Below are 25,031 nucleotides of genomic sequence, written 5' to 3'. Positions count from 1 at the left end.
TACAATCCTAAATTAGGATTTTACACAAATTTGTATGTCACAATAACACTCTGTACAAAAAAAGAAATCAGGAAAATACAAATGCAAATAAGACAATAAAATCAATATAGCAATCAAACAAGCAAACAAACAAACAATTTAGACAATAAATAACAGATCAATAGGAATATGATCAATCAAGTCCAGGATAAAAATAATAATAATAGCAATACAAGCATGAACAGCACAAACACAAGCAAACATGGGACTTTCCACTGTCTGTCCAATTCCAGTCCACGGGGAAGATGTCATCAACAGCTTATTGTTAAGAGATACCAAAGGGCAAGCCTCAAACCAGACACCATTAGAAAACACATATTGACCAAGTAAGATAGAAAGCCTTAAAATTGGTCAATAAATCAAGTGTGGATATGGGGTGAGGAAGTAGTTCCACCTGGGGTATACAATTGGTACCCTCTCCATAATTTCAAGTCAGGTGCCAGGCCATAGCCACTTTCCATACGTGTTTTAATCCGGTAGCAAGGTTTTAACATGGGACCACACTTTAAAGAGTGCAAGCTGAAGTCCCAGGGATTCGGAATTTAAACATAGATCCCAAAAAGCTACCTCAGTTATTGACTCGTAGTTGTGACCCATTTCCTGAATGAACACATATATAATGGTCCTAATTTGGGGCAACGGGTTAGGACATGCCTAGCTGATTCCAACACCCCTACAGATTGACATATTCGACAACATCTAGACTCGCGCAGCACTTTCAAACGAGGGCCAGTGATTTCCAGGACGAGAGTTGATTTGTCCGTAGCCTTAAGATAAACTGCCTCACCTCTGGTGCCAGGCATAACAGCAGGTAAGGCTGGGGCTTTCGATATCAATAGATAACATGAGACAGCCTCATATCCACTTAATTTGGCCAGATGAATAGAGTTCATGCTCCAATCCCATCTGTTCAGCTTTTGTTCAAAAGATTTCTTTAAGTGAATAAAGGCCATGCGCTTCCTATCATCATAGGACCAGTCAATTTCCTCAAAGAGGGATTAATTTAGTTGTTTAAAATTAGACCCCCGCGGATGTCTCTCAGAATCATAATTGACACCGGCCAGCCCCAGCAATTTACATAAGGGAGCGGAGCATACTTTCAGGTAGAATATGCATCTCGCACGTAGCGTCATACCTCTCAAAGAAATGAGACCCAACTCTAGGCGCAACAACTGTACCAAGCAGGAAGGGCCTAGTCCCAGAACCGTGAACCAGTAATGGCCCTCTAGAATGTTCAGCCATTTTACGTCCTGCATGGCCAGCGCCTCCAGACCATACAGGATGGCAGGGACAAAACACTGTTGATATAGTCTTAATATGCCTGCCATAATGAAGCCTGCAGACCCCTTTGCAAATTTACAGGCCTGTAAAGTGAGTAATTTTGCTCACCCTTTTTTCTAGCTGATTACAGCATCATAGTTACACATGGCTTTGAAGTCCAAACCCAAGTATGTGTAGGAATCCACAATGGCAATCGTGCCCAAATTGGTAACGATGCCAGAGTAACTAGGACCCTTTCTTGCAATTGCCACTATCTTTGTTTTATCTAGGTTGATAGTTAAGCCTAACTGAGATGCATAGCCTGACAATTCGTTGAGCATCCTCTTTATGCCAGATAAGGTGCGATTGAATAGGATTAAATCATCAGCATAGAGCATGCCAACGATGGGAGTGTCACCCAGTTTACGGGGGCAGTTTGATTTTAGCGTCATGCGTCGGCATGTTGGCATGGAGGTCGGCAATGTAGAGATTGTATAGCATGGGCGCGGCTTTGCATCCCTGCTTTACCCCTGTGTTTATATGAATAGAAGTGGACACTTCACCATCACCATTAAGACGAACCTTAGTGGAGGTGTTACTATGAAGAACAATGAATATGTGCAATATCCAGGCAGGGCAGTTCATAGCACTACATTTTGACCAAAGGGTATTGCGCAAGTCTATGAAGGCTATGCATAAAGTAGCCATCTTGCTACTAACGGTGTTTATTAGCTGGTCCAAAACCCAAATATTGTGGGTCGTGCACACCCCAGGTCTAAAGCCCGTCTGTGCATAATTTAGCATCTGGCTTTTCGAGACCCAGGCTTCTAATTCCTTAAGTGGTTAAAGAGTTTGCTTGTCACATCTAGCATTATTAGCAGCTGATAGTTGGCCATGTTCCCCCTTGCCCCCTTTTTGTGCCCCGGGATCAACACAGAGTTTCTCCAGTTCTGCAAATTCCGGAATATAGAGTAAGAAGTACCTGGACCCAGTTCTCCGGGTCCCTTTTTAATACAGTATTGGCCAAGCCCTTTGGTCCCGGTGCATTGGAGGACCTTAAATTCATAATTGTCTGTTTCACGATTTTGTGGCTGAGGTGGAGTGGCCACATCTTTATCCCCACAGGTATGCTGGTGGTTGTTACAATGACCTTAAGAAATGTATCAGAGATAAAGTCAGCCCATGTGTCCCCAGGGATAGGATTCAGGATCCTCATTTTCTGCTCACCCCACAGCCTGTAGCAACTCTAAGTCTGAAGTAATTCCTAAAGTCCAAAGGAAATCGGGGAGGTCTAAATTGCTGATTAGCACCCTTTCTCTTTCACTTTCCAACAAAAAATCGCTACTATCGATGCCAGCTTTGCCTGATGTGGAGGGGGCAGTTCTAAACCAAGAAGAGGCTCTGGATGCCCCTAGAATGGAGGACTTAGTCCCGTACCTGGAGCCCTTGAGTACAATTTCCCCTACGGCTGTGATGCTTCCCACCTTTTCTGTGCAAGATGCCAATCAAAATGACGAGGTGGTGGCTTGCGATGCTGCGCATGTCCATGACATCAATTGCACGCCTAGGTTCGACCATGAGGGTTTCCCTCATAATTCGGATACCTCAATGTTAGCTCCGACAATTATGACTGAATTGGGAAAACGGGTGCGGCTCTCATTGGGCCCCTCCTCACCTGCCTCTAGGTCCTTTCCCTTTCAAGAACAAGTCCGTTTCCATCTTCCGGACGAGTTAAGCTGCAAAAAATCCAGCATTTTTGACAGGGACGTGCCCTCCACTCCAGCGAGGGGAGAGGGAGGTGGTGTGCCCTCCCGTTATAACAACACACATGGTGTTTATATAGACCCACCCGGGAACCTCCTGCCCCGTACATTCGATGTCCTGAATCTGGGTAACGATGAGGTTGGCACTATTGCATCTAAAGAGGAGGCACGGTCCTCCTCAACCCCAGAAGACTCACTTGCTGGTAACTTCTCAAATGATCCTTTCAACTTTCCTGTCATCTCACGAATACTTAACCTCCTAGACAACGGCCACAAGCTTACCCATTGTTCCCTGGGGGAAATGCAAGGCTCCTTAGCCTTTATGAAAGAAAAGATGGCTAAATTGGAAGGTTTCCTTTTTGGGGAGGAACAATCTAAAGCATTTTATTTTGCACAATTTGAAAAAATGTTGGCCAATGTTGTAGTGCCAACTCCATCTGCTTCTACCTTGCCTTCAGTACGGTCGCAAGGCTCGCAGACGGAAAAGGCGTATTTGAATGCCTACTTGCCACAAAGATCCTACTCGCAAGTGTTGCAAGGGGTACACATGGCTGGGTCGCAACAGCCTGACGTTGAGGCTATAGATCTGCTGGAAGTAGCTAAACTCCAACATGATCGTCTCCTCCAGGTTGAGCACATACTGTTCAAACTGGCTGCGAAGTCTCAACCCTTGGAAGACTACGTCTACCTATGTGGAGGAATAGAGCTCGCCAATAGGGCTGAGCCCTCACCTGATAGTCCCTCTGCTTTGACAGCTATCATCGACAGTCAGATCACTTTAGAACCTGTTGGTCCCTCATTGCCATGTGAGACAGTGGCGATTCAATTAGAACAAGAGGGAAAGTATTTCCCGTCTCGCAAGGCAAAGAAGTCATTCTTGAGAGCCCAAAAATGCCTAAATCTCGCGAAGGCCTCCCAGAAGAAAGTGGTAAAGAAAGTGCTCAATGTTCTGGGCACCCACCCTGATCAGGCCTTAGATTGTCGCGAATTGAGCGAGGAAAGTAAAAAACATCTCCAGATCAATGCCATAAAATGTGATAATGTGCAGGTGCCTGCCTCCAATCCCCCAAGGACTCCAGCTGCCAAGACTCAACCGCAACTTCACTGCTTTTTTCCTAATATTGAAAGCAAAAAAGTGGTTACGCGGCCCACGGGCGAAATAAAATCCGCAACCAATCCAAAATTGGACATTGAGTTGTCGATCGTGGCACCAAACCTTGTGGACCAGCCCTCCGCTTTGGTAGGACTTGAACAGGCCATCCAGGGGCGTCAGGAGGAGGTTGCCATCGTCCTCAGCCGAGAGGACGGGCAGGCATCCTCGGTCTCGCCACGATTTACGCCCTGTGATGAAGAGATAGCACAAGAGACCCACCTGGGTGAGACATCTGCAGAAACTCCTTTTCGGAAACTCCCAAGGATATGAAGGTTGTACTAGGCTGGATTAGCAACCCGGACATAAATGGTCTCACCAGGATTAACAGCTCCTTTTTGATGAATTAATTCTTTCAGATTCCTTCGTTAAGAAACTTATCACCAAAGGATCTGGATTGGGTAAAGCTTGCCTCCCACAACAACTATAGAGTATTGTGTAGAGCCCAATCCCAGATAATAACGAAATTGATTTTGGACTTCACCGATGACTTTGAATTACTGGGTCTCACTCCTTGCCTTTTTTCGGATATGGCGTGTGCTTGGGCTTTTCTGGACTTTGGTCCTGTAGTGCCCCCTTCGAGTCCCATGCCAACCAACTAACGCTGCAACTTGCCTCGCTCACGCAAGCGCTAAGTGGTCTGTTATGGCTTGAGCCACTGATCAAAGTGGCAGCATCTCTGAAATCTCCTCCATTGGAATCATAACACCAGGGGATTGCAATCGCATCCTGGAATTGCTGTGGTGTGACGAGCCTTAAGACATGGCATCACCAGGTAGACCCACAGCAAAGGATCGAGATTTTAATGCTACAAGAAATTATGGCGCTAGAAGCCCTCGTGCTGGATGGGTACATTTGCTTAAGTGCCCCCGCACGACGTTCCTGTGTTGGACGTCCATCTGGAGGTACTGCCATACTTATCAGCAACGTCCTTAAGGTGGCTCCACGCATTTTGGAAAAAACAAAATCATGTATTCTGGTGGAGTTAACCTTTGATGACTGTAAAATCCACTCCTTACTCTTGATGTCCATATACTGGAATCCGAGTGCTGTTTCACTAGACTTGACCCTAGAAGAGCTCAATTGAATCCTGGGCCACGTAGCGCTTTACTGCCCCAATCATGAAATCATAATTGGGGGTGACTTAAACTCGTACTTGGAATTGGAAGGCACCTATCGACCCTCCGACCACTCCTCTCCTTATGTACTCCAAGCTTTTACTAGAGGCAAGCGATGGGCCAGTTTCTTTGAAGCATGGGGCATTTATCCTATTCAACTTGCCCCTGAGACCATCAAAACTTCTTGGAAACGTGGGACCTCATCATCTCTTATTGACTATGTGTTTGCATCAGTGGCATGTTCCGGTCTAATCAACCCCATTACAATTTTGAGTGTGGGACTGAGTGACCATCGGATGTTGACCACTTATCTACACTTGAGGCTTGAAGCATATGAAAACCTGGAATCTGTCGCTCTAGTGGAAAGCAACTGGCATACCTTGTCCGTTAGATGGAACCCCACTATCTGTCGCAAAATGGTGTTTCGTGTAAATCGAGATCTTGTCGTGTCTCATGACAAGCACTTAGCGCTGTGGCACAGGGAGAGAATCATAGATTTAAATCTGAAGATGATTCACTCGCACTTGGTGTGCCTATCTAAAGAAGGCAGTGAAAATAGGCGTCTAAAAGCTGCACGCCCATACTTGGCAGAGGTGGCTAAATTCAAAATTCAAAAAAACAGCGAGTTGCGGAACTTAAAAGGTACCTCTTTGAGTGTAGTAAACTTGAAAAGAGAAAAAAACTTCATTGTTGCTCGCTTCAAGTCAAAGTTGAAGTTCCTGCGCTGCGCGGCTTACAACCTTGCCAATCAACAAATGGTTGAACTGCTATGTACGAAAAACACGAGGGCGCAATGGTCTATTTTACTAAACCCTTTGGGTAAGGCAGACAACCGCATGATGGCATCCATCTCGGGCACGGAATGGCGGTCTTTCTTCTTTAAGAAATATAATCTACCGGAAAAATATCAAAGGTTGGAGTCGCTGAAATTACAGTTGGAATTCCCTTCTGTTTGTCCCTGGAAAACCAAAGACATCGTCTGGGCAATCTCATCCTTGAAGTTTTCCAAAGCGCCTGGGCCCGACGGGCTGCCACCTTGTGTATATAAGGATGACCCGCAGTTTTGGGCCAGTTATTTGCTTCCATGGTACCAGTCAATATATCAATCTGGGAAAATTCCTCCCTCCTGGCTTTCGGCAATTGTAATTCCAATTCACAAAAACGGTGACTTAAATGACCTGGCAAAGTTTAGGCCAATAGCCTTAATTGACATCTCAGCAAAAAAGTTTGCACGGTTGATTCTGTGTGAGCTGGAATCTTACGTTAATACCGCCAATATTCTTTCAAAAGTCCAGATCGGTTTTCGCAGAGCTATGGGCATGCAGCTTAATGCATCAGTTCTTGCCCATCTATTGTCAACATCACACGCTCAGCCAAATGGGACGATTTACATGGCATCCTTAGACTTATCAGCAGCGTTTGATAGTGTTCTGCGAAATCGTCTCTGGCAGAAGATGCTGTCCTACGGCACCCCGAATGAGCTGGTTGCGATCATAGCGGTGCTCCACCATAACGCTTCTTACAGGGTGCACATCAACTCGGAGGGTTGACAGTATCCCAACAAGAATTGGCGTGAAGCAAGGCTGTAACTTGGCTGCGATACTTTTTTTTTTCTTTTTTTTTAAACATATTTTTATTGTTTTACAATAAACAGTATAACAAGAACAGTATAACAGGTAACATCCCCTTGGATCCCCCCCCTCCCACTCTCACCCCCCCATCCGGAAGGCTTGCTCCGTGCTCCTACTTTTCTCAGGATTGTTTATGAGGTAAATATGTCAGTGATTCTAATGTTGTGCAGGCACCATTTTGCCATATAGTCCGACTGAAGGTATTCTAGAACTCCCCCCCACTCCTTCACGAAGGACCCATTCGAGCCCTGTAGGTGGAGTGTGATCTTTTCCATTGTCATTTGCGACCAGACCTTTTGCAACCAGGTGTATATTAGTGGTGGATCTTGTTTTCTCCAGTTTTGTGCGATGGTGGCCCAGGCCGCTATGAGCAGGGTCATGAAGCTTCTCCATTGTGTGTTACTGTATTTCTTGGACTGGCCACACTTTCTCCCCCAGTTGATCCGCCTCTGGGAACATTTTTTTCATTTCTGTTATCAATTCCGACCAGAATCCTTTGACCCCTTGACAGTCCCACCAGATATGCCTCCACGTGCCAGCTTCTGGGCAGCCTCTCCAACAACGGTCGGACGTTCCCGGGTACATAATGTTAAGCCTCTCCGGAGTGTAGTGCCATTGCGTGACTATTTTTGTCCACATTTTCCTGGTCTGCACCGCTCGTGTTAGTTTGGGAATCTCTGTCCACAGCTTCAGCCACTGCTGTATTGGGATTTGTTCCCCTAGTGTTCTTTCCCACCTTTTCATATAAGTCCATTTTATCTGTATCTGGCCGACATAGAGCAGATATAGGAGGGAACAAACACATTTGCGGTAAACCTAGGCAAGTTACGTCTCCACTGGTTGGCATTTGCCGATGACGTCATTCTATTTGACAAGGTCCCCTTCGGGCTACAAACCAAACATAACATCTTTTATGAATATTGTACCCAGAACAACTTAACTATCAACTCAGACAAATCTCATATAATAGTTTTTTCAACTAAGAAGAAAAACATGAGATTTAAGTATGTTGTCAATTCCCACCCAATTATGATGAGGGAAGAGATTACTTACCTGGGGTACCATATGTCAAATGGCATGTCTGTCGGCAAGTGGCGTCTCGTGTTGGTGACCAAGCTAGACCAGTTGTCTGCACAAATGAGGATTATCTTTTCGAGGTACTGTAGATACTCGCTATTGCCTCTTCTTCACTATTACACCATGAAAGTAGAGCGCATTTTACTTAACTCCTTGGATGCTTGCTTAGTAAACCTGGGCCCTCTATTAAATTTCCTCCAAGCTAAGATTTGGAAAAGGGTATTAGGCCTTCCTGGCTACTTGCCTAAGCCAATTCTTATACACAAATTGGGATTATATTCTCTAGCAGACAAACATGGCTGGCGTATGTTAAACTCCTTTAACAAAATGATCTCGCCCCCAGTTAACTCCCTGTATGAGGACTTCATCTTAATGCTAATTAAAGATCATCCTGCCTCTATTCGTAAATTTAAGTTACACATGCTGACGATTTTAAAATCTATGAATATGACACAACAGGATTTCATTGATTCTCCACGAAAAGTCAAAGCACGATTTTTTATGAATGCATGGGCACGTAATGCAGATTTAATTTCAGGTTATTCATCATTTCACACCTATGCCAAACTCAGGCAGGCTGTCTTGCCCCGTTTGCCCTACCTTCTGTGTTTTCCTGACCACCACGCAAGAAGGACTTATATGAGATTTCGGTTGGATCTCATCCATACGGGTTCTCACATTGGCAACTGGACAGGATACAAAGAGCTGCGGCAGTGGGACTGTTGTCGGTTTTGCACCAGGATTGGGGAATGTGAAACCTTGAACACCTGTTCATGCATTGTACCTATTTCGATCTTGATAGGCTTTGTTGCTTGGGACCTTTTCTTGTTTCAAATTCGAGTAATGAGCGTCAGATGGTTTGGTTGCGTTGTATGTGGGGCCAGTCCAACTCCATCATACTTGCAACAGTGACATTTGTGAACATGATTGAGAAAGTTCTTTTGCCACTAAATAAATCAATGTATATGAGGATGGCCACAGACGCCCCACCGGTACATACATAGAACTTACTTTTACCAACAAATGTACCATAATTGGCACTAATGAGAGCTACTTCCAGAAAAGGAGAAGCAACCTGTTCTTGTTTGTTGATTCCATTGTTGCACATGGATGAAACTTGTTGTAATGCAGACAGGTCCTCTTTCTCAGAATGACGAGCAAACAATATAAAAGATAACGAATATTGTGAGTGGTGCATTAATTTGTATGGACACTGAGAAAAAAAAATGATTTGGAAATAGACACCCTTTTATGATCTGATTGTATTATGTGTTTGTTGTATTTTAATTTCAATTTGCTGATTACAAGCTTTTGATGGATCAACATCTTGTATTGTATATAATAGCATTTGTGACTTGTATAAAATAGCACATTGTGATTTTTATACCGTAATTTGACGAATGATATTTACGAATTATGTTATGTATTTAGTGATAACATTTTTTGTAAAGGTGTAAAATTAATTTTTTGCTACCAAAAACAATAAGAAAACAAAAAAAACTCCTCGGATTGGCGAAAGGTTTCACACACCTCCACCGTGGCTGGACGAAACGAACAACCGGATTCTAACAGTACCTTAAAATGGAGAAGCTGCTGTAGCTGAGGTGGACGTTCCTGGCAGGTCCTGCAGGCTCACGGTTCCTGAAGCAACTGTCAGACTGACATGAAGTCGGAAGGCTGGAGGGTCCTGCACTGCCCAGGGAAGAAACCAGCAGCAGAGCAAAGCAACGAAGAAAAGGGTGCGCTCCTTAAAACCCATGCAGGGTCTGACCTTCCTGGCTATCCGGTTCACTGTAGCTCTGTACTGCAAATTCGACCAGAGGAGGGAGGCCTGGCTTGGAGTTTGGGTGAACTGGTTGGTCCCACCAGCTCAGGGGAAGAAGATTCCTGGTACATCTTCTCTGTCGTTGGAGTCTGAAGATTTGGACCTGCAGCAGGGCTTCACCGGGCGGTTCAGTAGTTGTAGGGGTCCTCTTGTGTCAGCTCCTCTTCTGTTCTTTCGTTCCAGTGGCGACTCTGCCTCTCCAGCCCCAGAGACCTGCTGTTTATGCAGTTTTCTCCCATTCACACAGCTTGGCTGTCAATCACACAGCAGGGTGGCTGCTGTGTGATTGACAGGACAGCCACCTTGTCCTGTCGGGACAGTCACCACAACCAATCAGATCAGAATGCGACATGGGTCTCCAAGGAGACCCTGTGCAGGGAGTCCTAAACCCCTCCCTCACATCCTGTCCCACCAGACATACAGGCGCCTAAGGAGGGCTTCTGTGTAGAAGCCAGTGAAAGGACAGTGAACAAAGGAACCAAACCTGGTTTGGCGGGCAGAGTAAAACACGAGAAAGACATTTTCAAGAAGAAATGGTGAATAAACCCAGCCGGAACCGTATAAAAACGTATATGGTCTAGCGGGTTTAAGTTCGAGGCTACCAAGATAGCCTAAAACAATACCAAGGTTATTTAAGATAACCGCGGTAGGACAAATAGGATAGTTACCACTGCCACTAGCCAAGTATTAATGAAAAGGGAGCAAAATAATGCTCCAAGAGAAACAGACAAAAAGGGATAAGTATTAACCCTTTCCAGTACTCTAGGTAAGATAGTTTGTACTGTGTCCGTGGATTTAAATAGGCTAATAAAGTCAATGGCAACTTTACATGTTCTGGGAGACAGTAGTCAGTCCCAGAAAATTGAGTCTGAGTTGGGAAGTCTAAAAGACAACCCTGTGTCACTGCACTGAAGGTGCTGTGTAACACATAGTAAAAAGATGATGCCTGTGGAGTAGGTGAGGCTCCACAGTCTATGAACACACGAAAATGTTAAACACACACAGCAAAACACATGTAAGAGTGGGAAAAAAAGACTGACACTCTTGCCAGGTGAGAAAAATAAATCCTGGAAATCCAGCAAAACTGCTGAGGGACTCAGTAGGTAATTGGAAATTAGCCATTCTGGAGAATTCTCCCTCACTCGCCCCCCCCCTTCCATACTAAGGGACAGGAGGATTGAATCAACTCTTGGATGAATCTCTACCTCTAGTCGGTTAAAAACATCCTAGAGAGACCATCAGCATTTTGGTGGTGACATCCTGCTCTGTGCTCAATTGTGAAATCAAACTGTTGCAGGCAGATTGACCATCTCAGAAGTTTTGGGTTTTCCCCTTTCATTTGCATTAACCGTCTCAAGGGCTGTTGGTCTGTCTGAATCACAAAAGTAGATCCATGCAAGTATGGTCTAAACTTCTTCAGAGGCCACACAATGGCAAAACATTCACGCTCTATGGTTGCCCACCTTGTTTCTGGTTCCTTCAGTTTCCTACTGATGAAGCAAATGCGAGGCTGTGCTGTTTGAACACCAGCTATCCCTACTGGGCCTGGGAGGGGGAGGAGGGGGGAGACGACCTTGCAGCTCTGGGCTGTTTCCCTGCACAGGGCAGCTTCCCGCACTAATGGCAAGGGTGGGTGTCAACACTTGGAGCTTTTGGTATTATACACATATGTTTACAGTAATATGGGAGCACAGGCTGGAGAGGGTTTTGCCATTTAGCACAGTATTTCGCATCAGTAGTTGACATACGAACATGAGGTAGCGTTAGGTTGGGTTGTGTGTATGAAAGAGCACTGCATATTTACATCACAGTACAGTCTGGCTCTACTGCCTCGGCTGATCATCGTGCATTACAAATGCGCTTCGTTACATCGTCTACAGGAGTGATCACGTTTTACTCTTAAATCACATGTCCCCAGAATAGCAGCAAACGTTAGTCAACATGACATATATTACACAAATGCTTATTTCGTTGTTCAAGGTACCTCGGGGGTTGGTGGGGGTGAGGGGCGCCACACAGTCCAACTTTCCAACTTAGAGGGCTTGGTACAGGGTCAGGGCATGCAGGATTGGGCTGGTTTCAGTTACCTTCTAACAAGCCCGGTCACGGCTGGGGCAAATGATGTACTGTGGAAGGCCAAGTGATACAGTGTTTATTTTGTTGTTTGTTCGTGTCTGGTTGCTCGTGAGAACAGGCCTTCAGCAGATCTACCATGAGGTGGAGGCTGGGGGGAAGTGTATGCTCCTGTGAGCGCAGTCAAGCAGGGGTCGGGCTGCACTTTCTGTGGGTGCGAGTGTGTGAGCAACTTTGCATGGACTGGATTTTAGCGCCTTTTTATACAAAATGGAGTTGTTTTAATACAAAATGGAGTCTATGCTATGTCTTATCCTGTAGTCGTGCAGCCTCACGTGTCGATCCGCAGCCCCGCCTCCTGGGCCATTAAGGTGAGGGGGCCGCCGACGAGTCATGAGTCTCCACCTGGGTCAGAGATGTATGTGAGGGGGGGTCCTAATGACCTATCTTCCCCTATATCTCCCCCCTTTCGTTACTTAAGTAATGAATAACGCAGCTCCCCCAACCGTTCACGTTCCTTCTCTTCTAACACTGCCTCCTCCCATGCTGGTGTTCCTTTTATAGGCATCCAGGCTCTGCATACTCCCCGGAGGCTTTCCCCCCTTCTAGCGTATTCATCTGGTGTGCAGGTTATATATATACAGTCCCCGTTCCCTCGAGGTCTACCCATACCTCTGTGTACCATTTTAGTTCCAAAGGCTCCTTTATCGTAGTGTGATATAACCTATCCACTATATCCCCATCATAGTACATTGGGACCTTTCTATACTTTGGCTCAGAGTCCTCGCCAGTCTGCACGTGTGCCTCCTGTTGTGGTCGTGCAACTCCTCTAGCATTGCCCACTGTCACCATCATCATTGCTAGAAAAAGAGGAAATGGAGTCAAAAGGCTACCCTGACCCAAGACGGGAAAGGAGGTCACAACATTTGCAGCGAAGCTAGGTAATGGCTAGCTTATTAAGACAAACACCATTAAAGACGGCGAGAGTATCAAGAAAAAACAAGTTTATTTAACACTAACACGATAAACATATTTTCAGAAAACGAGACATATTTTCAAAAAGGGTGCTATTGCATTCAGGATGTGCAACCGTGAGCACATAAATATCTGCTATTTCGTGGGTTAGTAGGCAGAGTGAAAACTTAGTACATGTATTGCTTGGAATCACAATACGATCGTTTTGTCGACACAAAGACTGGTGTTTCTGGTTCGGTGTATTCATTGGTGTTGTTGCAGTGGCTGTACCAGGTGGAGCCGCGCTGCTTGGATGTACCGAACGGTCTTCAGGACTTATACGTTGTGGTTGGAGTCATGATGGTGAAGTGTGTCCATCTAAATATTGTGAGAGAGGACTGGGTTAGTCTGGGGGCGGTGTTGTCAAAGATTTGTATGATTTTCAAGAAAAAGAATGCTGCAAATAAAAGGACCTACCGTGGTCGGATAATTATACGTCTGGGTTGAGGTCCAAATTAATTGGCAGGCATCTGCGGTAACGTCAGATGTCAGGAGCTGTAAGTGAACAATTAAATGAAAAAAAGGGTGATTACCCTATTGGGCAACGAATGTTTGCAAATGCCTATAAAGTGATTCGGTGCCGTAAAGAGAACCGCCTGTGTTGAGTACAAGTGGTCGTGCACAGTGTTAGTATAAAGGATTGGCGGTGCTTCCAGTGCTGGTTGGGTTGAAATACCTCACTGCTGATGTGGGGAGCCTAGTAACGGCGTGTGGAACATGGATGCAGGTCAAGTTGGTTTAGCGTACGTCTGAAAACCTGGGCTTAGAACCTAGGGGGTTGAGTTTCGGAGGGCATGGCGGAATGAACATGCGTGGCTGAAGAGGTGACTCGAAAGTGGCGCGCACAGGTACCTGGTGATAGTCGACTGTGGAGCTGTGTTGCCTCCTGCGCTCGGTCCAGTTGTTCTGTGGGTAATGAGCTGTGCTCCTCCGGAAAACGATAGTGCACCTGCGCGATGGCGAGTCGTGTTTTAAAGGCTGCAATGCGCATGTCGCCGGGGTGTTGGGTGTACAGGCGCATGAGTCGGTGATTAGTGTACAGGCGCATGAGTCGGTGTGGACGTCAGTCCAGGTTGGGTATTGTACGAGGGTTGTCCAGGCACTGAAATGAGCATGTGGATTACAATTTAATGCTTTATAAAGATACTGCGCTGGTTAGCATCCGACAAGTAAAACATTTGCTATTGTCGTGAAGGAAACATTTGGATGTCAAAGGATTGGCAGAAAGTTTCGCAAAAGATTACGGCTAGCATTTTGGATAGCACACCAGTACATATAGTGCAATTTGACTGTTTATACATATGGTTTTCAAAATGAACAAATTTAACAATTGTAGGAAAACCATCGATTATGGCATTTTGTATAGATGTCAAAAGATGTGACAGGATTGGCAGAAGGTTATTTTGCAAAGGATATCAGCTTGCAGTATGGATGGCACACCGGTACATTTCGTGCAATTTGACTATTTATACATATAGTTTTCAAAAATGAACAAAATTGACAATTGTGAGAATAACATCAATTGTGGCATATTTTCGAACTGAACAATAGAATGGACATATTCATACAGACATGAGCATTTTGTTACCAAGTACACTTTGGTGGATGGCTAAAAAACCCAAAGAAGCTTCGTGGCTGATTTTTGGTGGTAAGGATCGCTTTTATTTGTTGAAAAAGAGATTCCATTCTATTGAAATGTTTAAACCCTGTTTTACAGAGTCTAGACGGTAAATCCATTTTTGTTCTAGTTTGCGCAAAGCCAGGTCCCTGTCACCTCCGTGAAAGGGGTTCCCCACTGTTTGCAAAACTGTCCAGAAGATGTCATTATGGGTGTGATTTTTGGCTTTGAAATGTGCCACTAGGGGTTTGTCGTCTACTTGGTTGCGCACACAAGAACGATGTTCGCATATGCGTTGTCTAATCTCTCTTTTCGATTTGCCAACGTAGATGAGGTTGCAGGGGCATTTGATTATGTAAACAGACCATTTGGTTTTACAATTCGAGAAAGAATTTAGGGTCCATTGTTGGCCCTTCAGGTCAATTGTTTTGAGGTTGTCTGTCAGGGAACATACCGAACAATTTCCACATTTGAAGTGTCCTTTTGCTGGCGGAAGGTGCCAGAGAGTGGTTTGTTGGTTTCTTGGGGTCTCAACTTCCGAATACGTGTGAACCAGGTGATCTTTGAGATTGCTGCTTCGTTTGAATGCAAATCTTGGTTTCTCTGGTTTGAAAGTGTCGGTTTGGAGTATATCCCAATGTTTAAGGATCACCTTTCTGATGGTGTTGCTTAGTGGCGTAAAGGTGGTTACGCAAGTCATCTTGGTCGCCAGTTGGTCTCTTTTGGTTGGTGTAAGACATGATTCTCGGTTTGTGTTTTTTACACGCTTACGGGCTTGTCTGACGATATGTTTTGGATAGCCTCTTTCTTGTAATCGGGTAGCTAGTTCTTTACTCTTTGATATGTACTCGCTCATTGTGGAGCAATTTCTTCTTATGCGCAGGAATTGGCCATATGGAAGATTGATCTTGAGGCCTGAGGGGTGGAAACTGGAGTAGTCCAAAAGTGTGTTCTTTGATGTGGGTTTTCGGTACAAAGTTGTGCTTAAAGTCTTGTCTGGGTTTTTGTAAATTTCTAGATCCAGAAATGGTATTTTGTTCTTGTCGTGGTCCATGGTGAATTTTATACAGTGGTTGCATGAGTTAAGCCATTGTAGGAAAAGGAGGAGGTCGTCTTCCGTTCCTTGCCATATAATAAATACATCGTCTATGTATCGTAGCCAACATTTGATCGACTGTTTGAAAATGTTCTGTTCGTTGTAGATGGAGTCCTTCTCAAAAGCGTCCATAAAGAGATTGGCTACATCGGGGGCAAAGGTGGCCCCCATACTGGTTCCATGGCATTGTTGATAAAAAGTCTGTTTGTAGACGAAGTAATTCTCCATAAGGGCTATTCTTGTAACTTCAAGAAGAAATGCTGTGGGTGGTTCTACTTTTGGTCTTTTATCTAGGTATGTCTTGAGGACTTGCAAACACTCCATTTGTGGGATGCTTGTGTACAATGATTCCACGTCTAGAGTAACTAATAGGTCTTCAGGTTCTACTCGTATGGTGTCCAACTTTCTAATCATCGCCGTGGTGTCCTGGATGTAGGAGGGCATCTTGCAGATAAATGGTCTTAGAAAGTAGTCGATGTAGATGGACAGAGGTTCTAGCACTGAGCCTATACCGGCTACGATGGGTCTGCCAGGAGGTGTTTGTTGGTTTTTGTGGATTTTCGGAAGCAAGTATATAGCTGGGATGACCGGGTGTTGGTTGACTAAGAATAGTTTCTCGTCGTCATCTATCCAGCCTTCATCATGTGCATGGTTCATGAGACTTGTTATTTCTGACAATATCCTGGACGTTGGATTGATGGTAAGCTGTTTGTAGAACGATGTGTTTGAAAGTTGTCTGGTGACTTCTGTATCGTATAGGGTGTTGCTCCACAGTACTATACCTCCGCCTTTGTCGGCTGGTTTGATTACAAAGGTCTTGTTATTTTCTAAAGCCTTGAGTGCTAATCTTTCAGGAGATGAAAGATTATTTTTGAAAAAAGTTTTCTGATCGAAAATTTTTTGTACTTCAGAGAGAATGCGATTCTCAAAAGATAGTTTTTCAGGACATATCATTGATGATGAAGGGGTAAAGGTCGATGTGGGTCTTAGTCCTGTCGTTCCGCGACTTTCTTTTTCCGGGCTGTCCCTGAAGAAATACCGCAACCGGATGGTGCGAAAGAATTTTCGTAGTTCGACTTCCGTGTTGAAGATGTTGGCAGTGGTACTTGGGATGAAACTGAGACCTTTGCTTAGTACGTCTATCTCGCTTGAAGATAGAATGTGTTCACTAAGGTTAAAGATAGGGATCACCATGTTTGCTGAGGTCGTGGGATCCACTGTCGTGTTCTCATGGGGTGCTGGCCTTGGTGTCGTGACCTGCCGCGTTGTCCCCTCCCTTGAAAACTTGAGGCCTGTTGTGGATTTGTCGATCCGCTGGTACTAGAATCTGAGTCCCTGCTGTTAGAACTGGTAGAAAAGGTTACACATTTTTTCTTTTGTTGTCTCCGTGAGTTTTGTCTTGATGCGTTTGAGTTAAGCTGGTTGTAGAAGCCGGGGACCAAATAAGGATATGTCTTCTCTTCTTTATAGTTTTTGATGTCGTTTTGCAGATTCCACAGCTTTTTGTCAATTGTGAATTTTTGAAATTTCTTAATTTCTTCTTCGATCTTTTCCAGATGGCTTTTTATGTCTGGTATTATAGAGTCCTTTTTTATTTGGTCCTCAAGGGTTTTTAATTCCAGTTGTTGCGTCTTGGTCTCTTCTTCCGCAGTCTCTATTACTAAAATGACCCAATCTCGTGAACATTTGTTACCAACGCCACTGAATTTGGTCATGAATCTCGGGTTGGCTAAGAAGACACAGGGTATATTTTTTACTTGTAAACCTTCTGCTATAATGCCAGCTTTGAGATATTCTAGCATCAGTTGGCCGTGCGATTCTGTACGGATAAGTTTCTTCTTTTTTTGGAATAGGATGTCTAAGTCATCGAGTGCCGGATCTTTGGCTGGTGTGTCTGGGGTATTTTTAACCCCTAGTAACGACGCGGTGTCTAAAAGTTTTTTGTACAAATCATCGGAGAAACTTACTATATTTACGTTCTCCATTTAGTGTTAATCAAATTAATGATGCCCAACAACCAGGGGGTTGTCCTAAGGGATGAGAGAAAAATTGGGCGGAACCCTCTTTTTTGTGAAGGGGGCCTGACTCCTGAGGGTGGGTATACTAGAAAAAGAGGAAATGGAGTCAAAAGGCTACCCTGACCCAAGACGGGAAAGGAGGTCACAACATTTGCAGCGAAGCTAGGTAATGGCTAGCTTATTAAGACAAACACCATTAAAGACGGCAAGAGTATCAAGAAAAAACAAGTTTATTTAACACTAACACGATAAACATATTTTCAGAAAACGAGACATATTTTCAAAAAGGGTGCTATTGCATTCAGGATGTGCAACCGTGAGCACATAAATATCTGCTATTTCGTGGGTTAGTAGGCAGAGTGAAAACTTAGTACATGTATTGCTTGGAATCACAATACGATCGTTTTGTCGACACAAAGACTGGTGTTTCTGGTTCGGTGTATTCATTGGTGTTGTTGCAGTGGCTGTACCAGGTGGAGCCGCGCTGCTTGGATGTACCGAACGGTCTTCAGGACTTATACGTTGTGGTTGGAGTCATGATGGTGAAGTGTGTCCATCTAAATATTGTGAGAGAGGACTGGGTTAGTCTGGGGGCGGTGTTGTCAAAGATTTGTATGATTTTCAAGAAAAAGAATGCTGCAAATAAAAGGACCTACCGTGGTCGGATAATTATACGTCTGGGTTGAGGTCCAAATTAATTGGCAGGCATCTGCGGTAACGTCAGATGTCAGGAGCTGTAAGTGAACAATTAAATGAAAAAAAGGGTGATTACCCTATTGGGCAACGAATGTTTGCAAATGCCTATAAAGTGATTCGGTGCCGTAGAGAGAACCGCCTGTGTTGAGTACAAGTGGTCGTGCACAGTTTTAGTATAAAGGATTGGCGGTGCTTCCAGTGCTGGTTGGGTTGAAATACCTCACTGCTGATGTGGGGAGCCTAGTAACGGCGTGTGGAACATGGATGCAGGTCAAGTTGGTTTAGCGTATGTCTGAAAACCTGGGCTTAGAACCTAGGGGGTTGAGTTTCGGAGGGCATGGCGGAATGAACATGCGTGGCTGAAGAGGTGACTCGAAGGTGGCGCGCACAGGTACCTGGTGATAGTCGACTGTGGAGCTGTGTTGCCTCCTGCGCTCGGTCCAGTTGTTCTGTGGGCAATGAGCTGTGCTCCTCCGGAAAATGATAGTGCGCCTGCGCGATGGCGAGTCGTGTTTTAAAGGCTGCAATGCGCATGTCGCCGGGGTGTTGGGTGTACAGGCGCATGAGTCGGTGATTAGTGTACAGGCGCATGAGTCGGTGTGGACGTCAGTCCAGGGTGGGTATTGTACGAGGGTTGTCCAGGCACTGAAATGAGCATGTGGATTACAATTTAATGCTTTATAAAGATACTGCGCTGGTTAGCATGCGACAAGTAAAACATTTGCTATTGTCGTGAAGGAAACATTTGGATGTCAAAGGATTGGCAGAAAGTTTCGCAAAAGATTACGGCTAGCAGTTTGGATAGCACACCAGTACATATAGTGCAATTTGACTGTTTATACATATGGTTTTCAAAATGAACAAATTTAACAATTGTAGGAAAACCATCGATTATGGCATTTTGTATAGATGTCAAAAGATGTGACAGGATTGGCAGAAGGTTATTTTGCAAAGGATATCGGCTTGCAGTATGGATGGCACACCGGTACATTTCGTGCAATTTGACTATTTATACATATAGTTTTCAAAAATGAACAAAATTGACAATTGTGAGAATAACATCAATTGTGGCATATTTTCGAACTGAACAATAGAATGGATACATTCATACAGACATGAGCATTTTGTTACCAAGTACACTTTGGTGGACGGCTAAAAAACCCAAAGAAGCTTCGTGGCTGATTTTTGGTGGTAAGGATCGCTTTTATTTGTTGAAAAAGAGATTCCATTCTATTGAAATGTTTAAACCCTGTTTTACAGAGTCTAGACGGTAAATCCATTTCTGTTCTAGTTTGCGCAAGGCCAGGTCCCTGTCACCTCCGTGAAAGGGGTTCCCCACTGTTTGCAAAACTGTCTAGAAGATGTCATTATGGGTGTGATTTTTGGCTTTGAAATGTGCCACTAGGGGTTTGTCGTCTACTTGGTTGCGCACACAAGAACGATGTTCGCATATGCGTTGTCTAATCTCTCTTTTCGATTTGCCAACGTAGATGAGGTTGCAGGGGCATTTGATTATGTAAACAGACCATTTGGTTTTACAATTCGAGAAAGAATTTAGGGTCCATTGTTGGCCCTTCAGGTCAATTGTTTTGAGGTTGTCTGTCAGGGAACATACCGAACAATTTCCACATTTGAAGTGTCCTTTTGCTGGCGGAAGGTGCCAGAGAGTGGTTTGTTGGTTTCTTGGGGTCTCAACTTCCGAATACGTATGAACCAGGTGATCTTTGAGATTGCTGCTTCGTTTGAATGCGAATCTTGGTTTCTCTGGTTTGAAAGTGTCGGTTTGGAGTATACCCCAATGTTTAAGGATCACCTTTCTGATGGTGTTGCTTAGTGGCGTAAAGGTGGTTACGCAAGTCATCTTGGTCGCCAGTTGGTCTCTTTTGGTTGGTGTAAGACATGATTCTCGGTTTGTGTTTTTTACACGCTTACGGGCTTGTCTGACGATATGTTTTGGATAGCCTCTTTCTTGTAATCGGGTAGCTAGTTCTTTACTCTTTGATATGTACTCGCTCATTGTGGAGCAATTTCTTCTTATGCGCAGGAATTGGCCATATGGAAGATTGATCTTGAGGCCTGAGGGGTGGAAACTGGAGTAGTCCAAAAGTGTGTTCTTTGATGTGGGTTTTCGGTACAAAGTTGTGCTTAAAGTCTTGTCTGGGTTTTTGTAAATTTCTAGATCCAGAAATGGTATTTTGTTCTTGTCGTGGTCCATGGTGAATTTTATACAGTGGTTGCATGAGTTAAGCCATTGTAGGAAAAGGAGGAGGTCGTCTTCCGTTCCTTGCCATATCATAAATACATCGTCTATGTATCGTAGCCAACATTTGATCGACTGTTTGAAAATGTTCTGTTCGTTGTAGATGGAGTCCTTCTCAAAAGCGTCCATAAAGAGATTGGCTACATCGGGGGCAAAGGTGGCCCTCATACTGGTTCCATGGCATTGTTGATAAAAAGTCTGTTTGTAGACGAAGTAATTCTCCATAAGGGCTATTCTTGTAACTTCAAGAAGAAATGCTGTGGGTGGTTCTACTTTTGGTCTTTTATCTAGGTATGTCTTGAGGACTTGCAAACACTCCATTTGTGGGATGCTTGTGTACAATGATTCCACGTCTAGAGTAACTAATAGGTCTTCAGGTTCTACTCGTATGGTGTCCAACTTTCTAATCATCGCCGTGGTGTCCTGGATGTAGGAGGGCATCTTGCAGATAAATGGTCTTAGAAAGTAGTCGATGTAGATGGACAGAGGTTCTAGCACTGAGCCTATACCGGCTACGATGGGTCTGACAGGAGGTGTTTGTTGGTTTTTGTGGATTTTCGGAAGCAAGTATATAGCTGGGATGACCGGGCGTTGGTTGACTAAGAATAGTTTCTCGTCGTCATCTATCCAGCCTTCATCATGTGCATGGTTCATGAGACTTGTTATTTCTGACAATATCCTGGACGTTGGATTGATGGTAAGCTGTTTGTAGAACGATGTGTTTGAAAGTTGTCTGGTGACTTCTGTATCGTATAGGGTGTTGCTCCACAGTACTATACCTCCGCCTTTGTCGGCTGGTTTGATTACAAAGGTCTTGTTATTTTCTAAAGCCTTGAGTGCTAATCTTTCAGGAGATGAAAGATTATTTTTGAAAAAAGTTTTCTGATCGAAAATTTTTTGTACTTCAGAGAGAATGCGATTCTCAAAAGATAGTATTTCAGGACATATCATTGATGATGAAGGGGTAAAGGTCGATGTGGGTCTTAGTCCTGTCGTTCCGCGACTTTCTTTTTCCGGGCTGTCCCTGAAGAAATACCGCAACCGGATGGTGCGAAAGAATTTTCGTAGTTCGACTTCCGTGTTGAAGATGTTGGCAGTGGTACTTGGGATGAAACTGCGACCTTTGCTTAGTACATCTATCTCGCTTGAAGATAGAATGTGTTCACTAAGGTTAAAGATAGGGATCACCATGTTTGCTGAGGTCGTGGGATCCACTGTCGTGTTCTCATGGGGTGCTGGCCTTGGTGTCGTGACCTGCCGCGTTGTCCCCTCCCTTGAAAACTTGAGGCCTGTTGTGGATTTGTCGATCCGCTGGTACTAGAATCTGAGTCACTGCTGTTAGAACTGGTAGAAAAGGTTACAAATTTTTTCTTTTGTTGTCTCCGTGGGTTTTGTCTTGATGCGTTTGAGTTAAGCTGGTTGTAGAAGCCGGGGACCAAATAAGGATATGTCTTCTCTTCTTTATAGTTTTTGATGTCGTTTTGCAGTTTCCACAGCTTTTTGTCAATTGTGAATTTTTGAAATTTCTTAATTTCTTCTTCGATCTTTTCCAGATGGCTTTTTATGTCTGGTATTATAGAGTCCTTTTTTATTTGGTCCTCAAGGGTTTTTAATTCCAGTTGTTGCGTCTTGGTCTCTTCTTCCGCAGTCTCTATTACTAAAATGACCCAATCTCGTGAACATTTGTTACCAACGCCACTGAATTTGGTCATGAATCTCGGGTTGTCTAAGAAGACACGGGGTATATTTTTTACTTGTAAACCTTCTGGTATAATGCCAGCTTTGAGATATTCTAGCATCAGTTGGCCGTGCGATTCTGTACGGATAAGTTTCTTCTTTTTTTGGAATAGGATGTCTAAGTCATCGAGTGCCGGATCTTTGGCTGGTGTGTCTGGGGTATTTTTAACCCCTAGTAACGACGCGGTGTCTAAAAGTTTTTTGTACAAATCATCGGAGAAACTTACTATATTTACGTTCTCCATTTAGTGTTAATCAAATTAATGATGCCCAACAACCAGGGGGTTGTCCTAAGGGATGAGAGAAAAATTGGGCGGAACCCTCTTTTTTGTGAAGGGGGCCTGACTCCTGAGGGTGGGTATACTAGAAAAAGAGGAAATGGAGTCAAAAGGCTACCCTGACCCAAGACGGGAAAGGAGGTCACAACATTTGCAGCAAAGCTAGGTAATGGCTAGCTTATTAAGACAAACACCATTAAAGACGGCGAGAGTATCAAGAAAAAACAAGTTTATTTAACACTAACACGATAAACATATTTTCAGAAAACGAGACATATTTTCAAAAAGGGTGCTATTGCATTCAGGATGTGCAACCGTGAGCACATAAATATCTGCTATTTCGTGGGTTAGTAGGCAGAGTGAAAACTTAGTACATGTATTGCTTGGAATCACAATGCGATCGTTTTGTCGACACAAAGACTGGTGTTTCTGGTTCGGTGTATTCATTGGTGTTGTTGCAGTGGCTGTACCAGGTGGAGCCGCGCTGCTTGGATGTACCGAACGGTCTTCAGGACTTATACGTTGTGGTTGCAGTCATGATGGTGAAGTGTGTCCATCTAAATATTGTGAGAGAGGACTGGGTTAGTCTGGGGGCGGTGTTGTCAAAGATTTGTATGATTTTCAAGAAAAAGAATGCTGCAAATAAAAGGACCTACCGTGGTCGGATAATTGCTCATGTCTGTATGAATATGTCCATTCTATTGTTCAGTTCGAAAATATGCCACAATTGATGTTATTCTCACAATTGTCAATTTTGTTCATTTTTGAAAACTATATGTATAAATAGTCAAATTGCACGAAATGTACCGGTGTGCCATCCATACTGCAAGCCGATATCCTTTGCAAAATAACCTTCTGCCAATCCTGTCACATCTTTTGACATCTATACAAAATGCCATAATCGATGGTTTTCCTACAATTGTTAAATTTGTTCATTTTGAAAACCATATGTATAAACAGTCAAATTGCACTATATGTACTGGTGTGCTATCCAAATTGCTAGCCGTAATCTTTTGCGAAACTTTCTGCCAATCCTTTGACATCCAAATGTTTCCTTCACGACAATAGCAAATGTTTTACTTGTTGGATGCTAACCAGCGCAGTATCTTTATAAAGCATTAAATTGTAATCCACATGCTCATTTCAGTGCCTGGACAACCCTCGTACAATACCCACCCTGGACTGACGTCCACACTGACTCATGCGCCTGTACACTAATCACCGACTCATGCGCCTGTACACCCAACACCCCGGCGACATGCGCATTGCAGCCTTTAAAACACGACTCGCCATCGCGCAGGCGCACTATCGTTTTCCGGAGGAGCACAGCTCATTACCCACAGAACAACTGGACTGAGCGCAGGAGGCAACACAGCTCCACAGTCGACTATCACCAGGTACCTGTGCGCGCCACTTTCGAGTCACCTCTTCAGCCACGCATGTTCATTCCGCCATGCCCTCCGAAACTCAACCCCCTAGGTTCTAATCCCAGGTTTTCAGACATACGCTAAACCAACTTGACCTGCATCCATGTTCCACACGCCGTTACTAGGCTCCCCACATCAGCAGTGAGGTATTTCAACCCAACCAGCACTGGAAGCACCGCCAATCCTTTATACTAAAACTGTGCACGACCACTTGTACTCAACACAGGCGGTTCTCTCTACGGCACCGAATCACTTTATAGGCATTTGCAAACATTCGTTGCCCAATAGGGTAATCACCCTTTTTTTCATTTAATTGTTCACTTACAGCTCCTGACATCTGACGTTACCGCAGATGCCTGCCAATTAATTTGGACCTCAACCCAGACGTATAATTATCCGACCACGGTAGGTCCTTTTATTTGCAGCATTCTTTTTCTTGGAAATCATACAAATCTTTGACAACACCACCCCCAGACTAACCCAGTCCTCTCTCACAATATTTAGATGGACACACTTCACCATCATGACTCCAACCACAACGTATAAGTCCTGAAGACCGTTCGGTACATCCAAGCAGCGCGGCTCCACCTGGTACAGCCACTGCAACAACACCAATGAATACACCGAACCAGAAACACCAGTCTTTGTGTCGACAAAACGATCGTATTGTGATTCCAAGCAATACATGTACTAAGTTTTCACTCTGCCTACTAACCCACGAAATAGCAGATATTTATGTGCTCACGGTTGCACATCCTGAATGCAATAGCACCCTTTTTGAAAATATGTCTCGTTTTCTGAAAATATGTTTATCGTGTTAGTGTTAAATAAACTTGTTTTTTCTTGATACTCTCGCCGTCTTTAATGGTGTTTGTCTTAATAAGCTAGCCATTACCTAGCTTCGCTGCAAATGTTGTGACCTCCTTTCCCGTCTTGGGTCAGGGTAGCCTT

The sequence above is a fragment of the Ambystoma mexicanum genome, chromosome 7p, assembly GCF_040938575.1.
Source record: "Ambystoma mexicanum isolate Mex_15411 chromosome 7p, UKY_AmexF1_1, whole genome shotgun sequence".
NCBI classification, from domain to species: domain Eukaryota; kingdom Metazoa; phylum Chordata; class Amphibia; order Caudata; family Ambystomatidae; genus Ambystoma; species Ambystoma mexicanum.
Note: the sequence above shows the minus strand (reverse complement) of the source record.